Source organism: Scyliorhinus canicula, chromosome 10 (genome assembly GCF_902713615.1).
Source record: "Scyliorhinus canicula chromosome 10, sScyCan1.1, whole genome shotgun sequence".
Taxonomy (NCBI): domain Eukaryota; kingdom Metazoa; phylum Chordata; class Chondrichthyes; order Carcharhiniformes; family Scyliorhinidae; genus Scyliorhinus; species Scyliorhinus canicula.
The window spans coordinates 126,496,299-126,509,853 of NC_052155.1; positions in this window are offsets into that span (position 1 = coordinate 126,496,299).

Sequence of the window (13,555 nt, forward strand, 5' to 3'; positions counted from 1 at the left end):
ACCTGCAGGCAGAAACGTAGACTGAGGAAGATACAAAGAAACTAAATAGCATATAGTTCCAATTTGGGCTGGTTTAGCACAGGGCAAAATCGCTGGCTTTGTAAGCAGACCAAGGCAGGCCAGCAGCAGGGTTCGATTCCCGTATCAACCTCCCCGAACAGGCGCTGGAATGTGGCGACTAGGGGCTTTTCACAGTAGCTTCATTTGAAGCCTACTTGTGACAATAAGCGATTTTAATTTAATTTGTGGAGAAGTGAGGGGGAAGCAGGGATATGTGCCCAAAGTAGGTTACCTGGAAATGCCAGAAACATGGAGATTCTGCTTAATTTAATGGCACAGCCTAATCTTTGTTTTTTTCCACTCCATTTCCTGCCCTGATACTGTCCAGATTGAGAGTTTGACCAGCTGCCAGACAGGAATCCAGCAGCAGAAGGCCATGGCAGGAACAGCTGGAGGTCATCTCCAGATCATGGAAAACGTTTGGGACATTGTGGCAGGGGTGGGTGGTTGAGGAGAAAAACATGGAGAGAAGAGGAAAGGAGGGGAGTAGAATTGTATGAAGGGAGGAGGACTGGTAGGAAGGGAAGGGCAAATGTAAGATTTCAGCACCAGAGGAGGGAGGACAGGAGGGTCATTTGGAGCATAATTGGGTGTTTGGAAGATCACAGGGAGGGGAGCAGATCACAGCACCAACTGTGCTTGAGGACAAATCCTCTAGCTTCTCCTGGCCCTCAGGTAGTGCTATAAGTAGCACTTCATCTTCTGGATTCGGCATCTGCACCTTCCATTCATTGCTGTGTTGTCTGAGGCCTGGGAAACCAGGTCAACCAACATTAAATTCAAATGATTCCCAAAATCTAAGGAATAGAGCCTTCCTATTGTAATTACAGACCCACCTCTTCCAGACAGGTAACTCAGATATTCCCAAATCCACCGTGATGAGACTGGATGTAGCCATGTCTTTCGTTGGGTTGTGTTGGCTTTCATATACTGACCCTCTCCCACCTGTCATGAGGGTTTAAAATGCCCCCAATATTTGTAACTTTGGGGGAATAGACGGGCACCTTCAATATTTGGAGCTTAGAGGTGTCCATTATGGCTTTGCTATGTGGGAAGAGCCCAAAGCCACAAACCCTAGCACCATCCCCCCCCCCCTCCCCCCCCCCCCCCCCCGCCCCACTCCGCCACCCACCACTGACTACTGCCACCTCCATTAAGCTGGTAGCCTCCCTGCAGTGGGGAGGGGCCGCTCTGCTGCTAGCATTTCATGAACGATTGCTCATGATTGGGGTCTTAATGGCTTCATTGGCTGCCCACTTGTGTTGAACAGCTGATCTGCCTGCCAGCCTGACCCCGGGGCACTGCCCTGACAGTGGGAACGAATCAGGGAGTATTCCCAACATGGTTACCTGCTATTATCCTGGCCCAGCCCCAACTCCTAGCTCGCCTAGCCAAGACCATGTAAATTCAACCCAGGTGTTCTCTCAATCTATCTTTGAAAAGATTGGAGAAATACATGTGACAGCCCATAGGTTAGATATATTTGGATTGCAAATGATTTTTCTTTTCACACCATGGGCTGAAATATTATCAGGCACAGCCAAATAGGTGCTAGCATGAGGGAAGGAAAGTTCCAGAACCTCAGTGATAGAGCTTTGGAATCTTCAGCAAGGTATCAGATAATGGGGCTATAGGGTAAGATGTGCAAACATGTTCTGGAGCTTCCAGAGGCTTTGCACACCCAAGTGCGAGTGATAGAGGAGTCCATTCAGTTTGTGAGGGCAGGAATGACTTGTGTGTGTGCATAATTTCCTTCAGTGAGAGATTGACGACTGTCGTGAAGAAACACATCCAGCAAGCTGGTTGGAGGATGCTGGAGATTTGTGCAGAGCTGCATGTTATTGCCACCTCCAAGAGCTTTCTGCAGGAATGGTCGGGTGAGGAGAGAGGTGAGACACTGGAGTCATTGTCAAGTCCTCAAACTCCTCACAAGGGGTGGCACGATGGCACAGTGGTTAGCACTGCTGCCTCACAGCACCAGGGACCTGGGTTTATTTTTGATCTCGGGTGATTGTGTGGAGTTTGTACATTCTCCTCTTGTATGTGTAGGTTTCCTCCAGGTGCTCCGGTTTCCTCCCACAATCCAAAGATTTGCAGGTTAGGTGGATTGGCCATGGTAAAAATTGGAGCTTTGACAAAGAGTCATCGGACTTGAAACATTAGCTCTTTTCTCTCCCTACAGATGCTGCCAGACTTGCTGAGATTTTCCAGCATTTCCCTTTCGTTTCAGATTCCAGCATCCGCAGTAATTTGCTTTTATAAAAATTGCCCCCTTAAGATGGGGTGCAGGAACAGATCGGGGGATTGGGCCTAGGTAGGGTGGTCTTTTGAAAGATTGGTGCAGATTTGATGGGCCGAATGTGGAAATCCAGATAGCTGCACTTGAGCTGGACGAGTTTATTTCCTGATTTTAGATGCTACCTTCGGACCACGGAATCTCTACAGTGCAGAAAGAGGCCATTTGGCCCATGAAATCCACACCAATCCTCTGAAAGAGCACCCTACCTAGGCCCACTCTCCTGCCCTACCCCGTAACCCCAGCTAATCTACACATCCTTGGACCCGAAGGAGCAACTTAGCATGACCAATTCACCTACACGGCTTTGGACTATGGGAGGAAACCGGAGAATCCAGAGGAAACCTATGCAGACGTGGGGAGAAAGTGCAAACTCCATATAAATAGTCACCCAAGGTCGGAATCGCACCCGGGTCCCTGGCGCAGTGAGGCAGCAATGCTAACCACTGTGCCACATTGCTGTCCTTGATGTGTACTTGTCTGAAATGTATTGTTCTTTGGTGGCCATGAAAAAGACCCTTTATTTCTTTAAAAACACCAGCACAACAATTTACATTTATGCAGTGCACTTAACATGATGAAATTTCCCAAGACACTTCACCAGCAGCATTATCAATTAAAACATGACATTAAGTCGCACATGGAGACGTTAGGTCAAATGACTGAAACCTTAGTCCAATAGGTTTTAAGGAGTATAAACGAGGAAATGAGTCAGAGAGACAGAGTTTTAGGGAGGGAATTCCAGAGCCTGAGCCTAGACAACTGAAGGCATGGCCACCAATGATGGAACAATTATAATTGGCAATGCACACGACGCCAGAATTAGAGGACACAGATATCTCTGAAGGCTGTAGGGCAGGAGGAGATTACAGAGATAAGGACAGGCTGGGTGTTGTAAGGATGTGAAATCAAGGTTGAGAATTTTAAACTCAAGATATTGCTCAGTCGGGAGAGAATATAGGTCAGTGAGCACAAAGGTGATAGGGGGAATGAGACTTGCTGTAAGTTAAACCACAGGCAGCAGAGTTTTGGATGACTTCAAGTTTATGGAGTGTTGTCTGTGGGAGACCAGCCAGATGTGCTTTGAATTAGTCAAGTATAGAAGTAACAAATGCATGAATGAGGGTTTTAGCAGCAGATGATCTGACACAGGAGCAACGTTGGGTGGTACAATGGGTGTAGAAGCGGATGTTCTCAGCGATGACATGGCCATGGGGTCAGAAGCTGATCAGGGGGATGAAATATGATACTCAGGTCACAAACAGACTGTCCTAATCTAAGACTGTTGCCAGGGAGTGGGCTGCTGCCGGCAGTGAGGGTTCGAAGTTTGAAATGGCTTCAGTCTTCCCAATATTTAATTGGAGGGAATTTCTGCTCACTCAGCACAGGATGATGGATAAGCAGTCTGATAGTTCAGCAAGAGTGGAGGAGTCGAGAGAGGTGGCGGTGAGTTAGAGCTAGGTATCATCAGCAGGTGTGAAAACTAACACTGTGCCTTCGGGTAATGTCACTTACAGCCAGCATGTATTTGAGAAATAGGAGGGGACCAAGGATAGATCCTTGGGCGACATCAGAGATAACGATGCAGGATCAGGAAGAGAAACTATTGCAAGTAATTCTCTGGCTACAATTAGATAGGTAAGAATGGAACCAGGTGAGGGCAGTCCCAAGACAGTGGAGGAGGACGGTGTGGTCAATACATCAAAGGCCACAGACAGGTCAAGAAGGACCAGGAGTGAAAATTCCCCTTTGTCCCAGTCATCAGGGGCTGGTTTAGCACAGTGGGCTGAACAGCTGGCTTGTAATGCAGAACAAGGCCAGCAGCACGGGTTCAATCCCCGAACAGGCGCCAGAATATGGTGACTAGGGGTTTTTCACAGTAACTTAATTGAAGCCTACTTGTGACAATAAGCGATTATTATTATTATTATTATTATTATTATTTGTAACTTTGTTGGAAGCTGGGCGATGAACAGTTTGTTAGTGGCCACCCAGGGTGTGCAGGGAAGAAGCACACTGAGTGAAGTCACAGCATTTCACATGCTGCTATCTCATGTGATGAAGGGCTGCAGGGAAATAGTAAGGATAATCAAGGACAGCACATTGGGTCAGCAGAAGTTGGAGGAATTATTGGATTGACTGGGTAGGATTCAAGTGAAACATGCCTGAGTAAGTTCTCTGTGACCCTCCCTTGTGTTTTTCTCATCGCACTTTGTCTGATGTGCTCAAAGTGTTCACCCTGTGGTACCTGGTCTCCACAGACAAACATCCCCCCCCACCCCCACCCACCATGATCCTCAGCACCAGAGAAAACATCATACCCTGGATATCCTGGGTACCCTGGATATCTTCATTGTCCAATACTTCTCCCCTGTGTAACACCAGCGCAAAGCACAGCACAATGTGTGAGACTCTGCTGGGGAAGTTTGAAAGGCCCAAGCAGATCTATCCAGGCATCTGAAACTCGTCTTCAGTTGTCCTATGGCCTGTTCAATGGTCGCACGTGTTGTCATGTGGCATCTGTTATTTCTCTCTTCTGCATCTGTACTAGAGTTCCTCATTGGTGTCATCAGCCATTTCGTCACACAGTATCCATCACTGAAGCTGCACCAAGGGCCTGAACAGGTTGGGACCCAGTGCTGCCTTAGTATGTATACATTCTAACAATTTCCCAGGATCCTTGCACAGATCTGAAAGATTTGATTGAAGTGGTCACAGACCATTGAGTGAGTTGACATCATTCCTGTTGATGAAGGCTGCTGCCTGTGCTGAAGGAGCCTTGATGGCCATGTGTGTGCAGTCCATGACACCTTCCGCTGGGGTAGTCCGAAAATAGTCCTGAAACCTATGGCCCTCTCAGCTTGATTGTCCAGATCAGTGCAAAACCATGCATACTGGATAGCCCCCTTGAACATGTCATTGGTGATCTTCCTGATACAGCAATAAGCCACAGACTGGGAGATCCCATAGATATCCTCTGAAGATCCCTGGAATGACCCTGAGGTGTCGAGATTCAGCGGCATGGCAATCATCAATGTGATAGGTGCACTCTCCTCTCTATAGGATCCAGCTAATCTGCATTCGTGGTACATTGGTCAGTAATGAATGGTCTCCATGGAGAGGTGCATTCTTTGACGACTCTGCTCCCAAAACATTTGCAGGAAATTAGGTCACCAACAGGAGGCATCATTTGTGTTGCAGTGGTTGGTTTCACCCGCATCTGCACGTCCTCTCCCTTGCCCACTTCCAAACTCCTGATCCTGGTGACCCTCTAGGTGCTGCGTTCCTGCTGCCCAGTGGTTGCAGCTTGCTCCCTCACTAATGCTCCTCCTCATTAGAGGCCCTTAGCAAACAGCCACACTCTGAGCCTTCCACTTCCTTCTACTCCATAGATACCAGTGTCAATTCCATGACGACAATTGAGCCATCTGCTGTGCTAGGCAAATTCGCCCTTGCTCTCAGCTCCTACTTCTACTGCCCAGTCAGTCTCATCCTGTCTGCCAAGCCAGTAATAATACTGCTGCCTGCAGCTAACACTGACATCTCACTAAAGTCCCCACTTTGTTATAGCTGGTGAAGCTCCAAAGTGCTGCTGTTCCTGGGCACTCCTGGAAAAATTAGAAAACCTGGTCAAATCATTGTTAATTGCCTGTTTCCCAGACATCACCTGGCTCCCGGGTGATTTCTTACCTCCAGCCGGGCCACCTTTTGTAACATCAGAACACATTGTGAAGGCATTGGGCCTCGCTCTCAATGACCTAAATATTGAGGCTGGCTGGGAAATGGCCGTAAGCAGTCAATAAGTAGCCACTTAAGGGGCTCAACTTGGGCAAGAGTGTGCAGCCAATCTGGGGCCTCGCCCACCCAGTGTAAAATTGCAAAGAAGTTGTGGCTGGTGGGAACCCAGCAGGAAGCCCATCTGAATAATTTTATGCTCACCACCGCCTCCAAACCCACCAGCAAGGGAGCATAAAATTTAGGCCTCAGTCTTGTGAAGCCTTGTATCTGAACTGAATAATGCTTTATTGCAACAGGAGGTGATTTTTTCCTGCAATTAAATCTCTCACCATGATGGAGCATAAAAATCCCTCCGTAAAATAAAAGTTAAATTACAAGTGATTACTACTAATAATTAAACATTTCATTTCACTACCCACTCTGATATAGATATTTAAAAGAAAGATATATAGAGAATTTGTTTTTCAATTTAAAAAATCTCATTTTTAATTTCACTGGCCGCTGTCACAAATGCAGCACAGAACCCTTATTTCCAATTATGTCATAATTGGATATCAAACCCATAACCTTAAAAATCTGGTTTGCCAAAACATCACATTTGAGTTTTGACGCTCAATAGATTTAAGGTATGAAACATATCTGAATCTTGATTTTGGTAGTTTTGTTCTCAAAAGCATAAGATTTTAAACAATATTGGAAAGGTAGCCATCTGCTGCTGTATGGAAAGATAAACCATGTTTACTACTCTCTTTCTATATCGCTGTATAGGTGCCTACAGCAGATACTTCAAAGAACTGCCAAAGTTGCCTTTGCAAGATACCCCAAATCTCTTTGCAAGAATTGTGGTCCAATCATCCAGCTTTGCTGGGCAGGACATCCTCTTGGCATCATAGAATCCCGACAGTGCAGGAGGAAGCCATTTGACCATCAGGTCTGTGCTGACCCTCTGAAAGAGGTAGCTCCCGACCTAGGTCCACTCACCCACCCAATCCCCATAACCTAACCTGCACATCCCTAGACACTTAGGGAAAATTTAGCATGGCCAATCCACCTAACCTGCACATCTTTGGACTGTGGGAGGAAACCAGAACACCTGGAGGACATGCAGACATGGGGAGAATGTGAAAAACTCCACAGTCACTCAAAACCGGAGTTGAACTCGGGTCACTGGCACTCTGAGGCAGCAGTGCTAATCACTGTGCCAACATGCTGCCCATGTTGTTAGGACTGACACCAGACCCCCAAAACAACTGCTCTGCTCAGAATTTGGTCACAGCAGGGGACTTCCAAGAGGTCAATGTCAAACACTTTAGGCATCTCCGGAATGCATCCCTGGAAAAGTTAAACATCTATGCCAACTCCTGGGAGTATCTGGCTTGTGACCACCCAAAATAGGCAAGTTTGAGAAGGCACTGAACATATTCAGAAGATTTGTCAGGAACAAGCAAAGGCAAATTTAAGGTGTTGGACAGAGTGCACAATCCTCCAAACAACTTGTCCAGCAGGCCATCCAAGCACCAACTGCCCCGCAGGTGGCAAAATCTGCAGATCATATATTGGGGTTTTCTGCCATCTCAGAACTCATCGTATTGGAGTGAAAGCGACTCATCCTTGATCCCAAGGAACTGCCGAAGAAGGAGAAGATATAACTGTACATGAGTGTGATATCATAAATGTCCACCATGGAAATTTTAAATGGACAGATACATATTCACTCCAAAAAATATACCTGATCTGAGCAAAAAACCTCAACTGAACAAGCAACTACCCATTGTACATACATCCTGATTCAAGCAAAACAAAATGGAAAATCCTCAACCCAAGCATAAAATAGAACACAATTATCTGCATTGAACTCTCTTGACTGAACATAGCTAATCCATTGCCAATTTTCACTGATAACATTGTTATTCTGCAGCTACCAGTTTGACACTGATGCTTCTGTTACATTTTTGGCTTTTATTCTTGCTATTTTTTCAAGTTCAGCATCTCAGTCCACTTCCATTGGCACATCGACGTTCCGTATGTTACAAAGAACACCTTTACTTGCCCAATGACGGGGTAACTGAGCTTAGAGACAAGGGAGGCCTGCCATTTTTTCAAAATATTGGTTAAATGTCTTACTTTAAACATGATCAAGTTCAGAAGAAAACAAAGATTTCACTAAACCATGACTGGACAAACTGCCAGACAGGTTGATTAAGCAGTTACTGGATAAATAAACAGAAATATTGACACATTGTAGACATGACGATAGGGTGAGATGAAGTAAGGTGGGAGGAGGCTTGTGAGTCACATAAACTTCCCAGAGATCTACTGAGTTAAATGACCTGTCTCTGCTGTTAATTCTAGGAATATTTACAGTCATAATTGGCCAGGTATTCCTTCTTGGATGGTGCAAAGGTGGCCATGTAAATAGAAACTGGACCAGGTATCAAGTCTAAATTTTAACATGTATGTGAAAGTCTGTTGCCAACCAATCATGGGTGGCATGGTAGCACAGTGGTTAGCACTGTTGCTTCACAGCGTCAGGGTCCCAGGTTTGATTCCCGGATTGGGTCACTGTCTGTGCGGAGTCTGCACATTCTCCCTGTGTCTGCGTGGGTTTCCTCCGGGTGCTCCGGTTTCTTCCCACAAGTCCCAAAAGAAGTGCTGTTAGGTAATTTGGACATTCTGAATTCTCTCTCAGTATACACGAACAGGTGCCAGAATGTGGCAACTTGGGGCTTTTCACAGTAACTTCATTGCAGTGTTAATGTAAGCCTTCTTGTGACACTTACAGATTATTACAAAGTCTATCTGGCCTTTCGTGCTCTCTCAGATGTGTTTAGATGGGCAGCTCACCTTAAACAAGTGTGCTGAGAAACTCTTAAAACATCTTATCGAGACCAAGGACGTCCAAACATGTAAGTTACAAACTCAAAATAAATTACCTATGAAATAGATATGCAAACAAAACCGACAAATATTTGTTTCTCAATTGATTGCGTGGACTCCTGAGGCTACCTGACTTGGGCATCAAGATTCTGGGATACATGTATCAAAGTCAACAAGGCAACCTCCAGTGAGTGAAACTGATTTTGAATCCCATATGCACTGTGGCTACGCGATAAAAAATACCATGACATCTCATGAACAAAAGTATTCATTTTTGTTACGGGATATTTAAAATACTAAATTATATTGCCAGCTCCATATCATTCCATGGCCAGGAAAAGGTGTGTCCATGCAGGCGTGTTTGTGTGGAGTTCTACTCACTGCAGTTCAAACACTGGTTACATTTTTAATGTTAACAGCCAGCTCCCTGATAACTTAAAAACGTCAAAAGCCGGGTTAAAAGTTCACTTTGCACTTGCTTGTCGAAACACTGAAGCTGGCGGGAAATTAAAAATGGAGTCCCGCAATACAATGTGACATCAGGGGGTGACAACTTTTTTCCCTGTGCTTTATCTTAAAGTTTGAATGCATATGAAACTGAAATTAATGCAGAATATTCTGGTCTATTACAAAGAGTAGGAATTTAGAATAGTATTGTTGTGCCACGCGTAAGTGTTCTGTATCGAATTTCCGATTATGTTGAATGAGGAACTTAATCATTGAACAAGAAGTGACAGAAATATATGCCGCTGAATTACTTGTGGATGAAATCCAGAACTTAAAATAACTCTGATCCAAACATTACGTGCCATGGAAAATCCACGAGGCTGTTATAAAGAATTCAAATTAAATTTCCCTATAAATGAAAATCCAAAATGTTGAATTGCAACGATGGTATCAAGGAGAATTCAAATGTGCCTGCTAACTGATACTTGTCGTCTGCAGTCTGCACTATTAATAAGCCACAATGTACAAATTAGTTGTTAATATTAAATCACAGTCGTTTGTGGAAATATGTGGAAATAAATAACTCATTTGAAATAACACAATAGTATGTGACAATTATTAACTGTAGTTTGGGAGTTTTTGGCTATTGGTGAACTCTCAAATATACAGCTGCCTTCTCATGAGCTACAGAAGCAGACAATGTTGAACGAGTTTGTACACTCTCACGTGGATCTGTAACGCTTGGGTCAATAGTTTGCCACTACAGCTCTGGACTGTCAACAATATTTGTATTATGCACTCGAATCCGCATCACCTCATTCTAAAACAAGCAACATCTGACAATGTGCTGACAATGGAACATGGGAAATGTTATCAAATTGGAATTTTCCTTCCACCCAGGAGTTGGTCATCCTGCACAGGTCACAGCAATCAGATACAATGTTTTTTTTTCTAAATATATATTTTACACAAGGACCCAGCGAAAAAGAGCAGAACACTTGCTGCCCATAGCAGAGAAAGACTGACTTTCTGTAAGTCTGACAGGAATGTACTGAACGAAAAATTGAAACAAGGGATCAAAAGAATGTTCTGTTTAAAGGATTATTTGGCATTTAAGAAGAAAGCGCTAGCTGCTTGGTTTATATCTGGAGTGGGAATAATGGAAAGATAAGATGACCTATGACAGGACCAGCGCCAACTCTATCTTTGTTCCTTCTTGTTTACCTTCAGTAGAACGCACGAAGATACGGTATCCCGTTTACTTGTATATATTTGGATTCAGGCAAAAGCTGCGCATTATGAGGCATCTAAAGATGAAAAATGTGTTTTGAAAAAATTAAAAGAGGCTTATCACTTCCCCACACACAAAGGGCCATGGTAAATCAAGGTTCTGTGTCCGTTGTAATGCAGCAGGGGAAGGAGACACTGCCTCGTTTATGGGGAGTAGCCGATGAAAGCAATGAATACATCAACAAACTGCAAATACATTAGTGCAGCTGTAGGAAACGCATTAAAAAAATCTAACGAAATACTTCCATTTTACAAAATATGCCCCGTGCCTCTTGGATCTGGCATGAGTGTAAAGACAAAGTCCAAATGAGTTACATTAACGCCTTCAAAATGCTTCAGTATCAATCCATAATTAGCCCTTGTTTCCGATATTCAGAAATTATTGGTTGCCACATTTGTAAAATAAAACACTGGAACATTTACTCATCGTATTATTCTAATTTTCACAGTAACTTCATTGCAGTGTTAATGCAAGTATACTTGTGACAATAATAAAGATTATTATTATTAATAGTCGAAATATTTGAACCCGAGTGCTGTGTTGAAATATTAGACTGAGTGGCCCTTGCAAATGCGAACATGGTGAATTTAACATGTTTAAATATGGCGCGTTTATACCGCAGCTGTTACTCCCGACGCTTCACAGTTAGTCCAGATACAAAGATCAAATTAGACCTTTCTACGTTGATAGCAGTATGTTCAGTCATAGCACTAATATTTTCAAATCTTTCCCTGGCGATTCGTCAAAACGCAGTTTTAGCGAATGTTTGCAACATTACGAACGGAACATCTATATGATATATCAAATATCCAATTCTATTTATATATCCAGAAAAATCTATGATTATGTTGTTGTTGTCAACATGATTTCTTGAGGCATCAAGGTGAGACTCCCCAACTGTAAGCACAGCGCTGAAACATTGTAATGGTCACGAAGGTTTCATCCGCCTTGGCTCTTTTATGTAACTGCTTTATATTTAATCTTTATAAATTTAAAGGCCCTGTCATCTGCTTCGAAGTGTGTGATTGCGAACGTTAAAACCAGGAATTAAGCCCCAAGCATCTGAAGAGGGATCCTCGATTTCCTGTACCAGCCAACCTTCACATGTAAACCGCCCACTGATTGTTTTCACCGGAGGGTGCGGTCCTCTATATTACTCGGAATATATTAGTAAACAGATGATCAAATAATTTGTAAATATATATACTAATAGTCCTGTATCCTGAGGGGTAAAATTGAAAAATCCACATATCTGAACTGCGTGGAACGCTTACAAGAAAGCTATGGCAACAATTACATCTGATATGTAGTCATTAAATGCACTGCACAGAAACAAATATCCATTAAATTCTATTTGATTACTTTGCCACTAATGTCACGTGAAAGCTGATTTCTCAACAAACATCTGAATGCTGTCCAAAGATGTGCGGGTTAGGTGGATTGTCCGTGCTAAATTGCTCCTTAGTGCCCCAAGATGTCCAGGTTAGGTGGGGTTGGGGTATTGGGTGGGGGGAGTGGGTCTGGGTAGGGTGCTCTTTCAGAGGATCGGTGCACACTCGATGGGCCGAATGGCCTCCTTGTGCACTGTAGGGATTCTGCGATGGCAACAGGTATAATTCTACTATTGTCACTTTTAAAGCAGCAGTAACAGGAATGTATAGTCAAATCTTCAACTGTCTAAGTGCAGTGGATATTCTGAAAGGCGGGAACGCCATTCAGTACTCAGTTTTTCTTTATGAATTGTTCATTCTTAATTTCGTGAAAAAAACCGTTTGAAGAATTATTCCCCCCCCCCCCTACGTGGTTTTCAAATTTCTTTAAAATAGTCATTTGGTATTACAGAACGTCACTATTACTGAAAAAATACAGTTTGTCCAAGTTTTGCATCTTGCACTGTTCAGGTCCACCGCTAGAATACCAAATGCCAGGGGAAACAACACTTTATGTTTCTTTAAAAATAATAAAGATGCCGATTCCGAATTTGTCAGTTTCAGACCATAAATTTGCGATTTGCTACCTTGACCAATATGTTGAATAATAATAAATAATGTTTCACAGTAAAAGTGTTTACATTTCTGCTCGGAGTGATCAATGGGGTTAGAGTCTAGTCCCAAATGAATTTACATAGGTGAAACATCCCTCCTCTCTTTCAATCATTGACGATATTTCTTTTTTTTTAGTGGGGCAGAAATTGTGGGGACAAAGCAATATATGTCCCCAAAGAATTAATTAATATGGGAATTTCGGAAAGCATTGGATCGCCCGTTATATTTTGTAATGTTTCTACACGATGTTCCATTAACCTTCCATTAATCTTTGCATAGAGGTATTTCTAATTAAGGAAAATTATGCTTCATGGGCATCATGGTAGCATGGTGGTTAGCATCAATGCTTCACAGCACCAGGGTCCCAGGTTCGATTCCCGGCTGGGGCACTGTCTGTGTGGAGTCTGCACGTCCTCCCCGTGTGTGCGTGGGTTTCCTCCGGGTGCTCCGGTTTCCTCCCACAGTCCAAAGATGTGCGGGTTAGGTGGATTGGCCATGCTAAATTGCCCGTAGTGTCCTAAAAAATAATGTTAATGGGAGTTGTTGGGTTACTGGTAGAGGGTGGATCCGTGGGCTTGGGTAGGGTGATCATTGCTCGGCACAACATTGAGGGCCGAAGGGCCTGTTCTGTGCTGTACTGTTCTAATTCTAATTCTAATAACAGAACACAGTTAAAACGACGGTGTAACTTGGGCCTCATCTGCGTTTTGTTTTAAAGTCAGTGCAAAACACACCACCAGGCAGGTTAATATTCACTCTAAACGAAAGCAGGATTGTTTGTACTTCTGAAAAGCAAAGTCC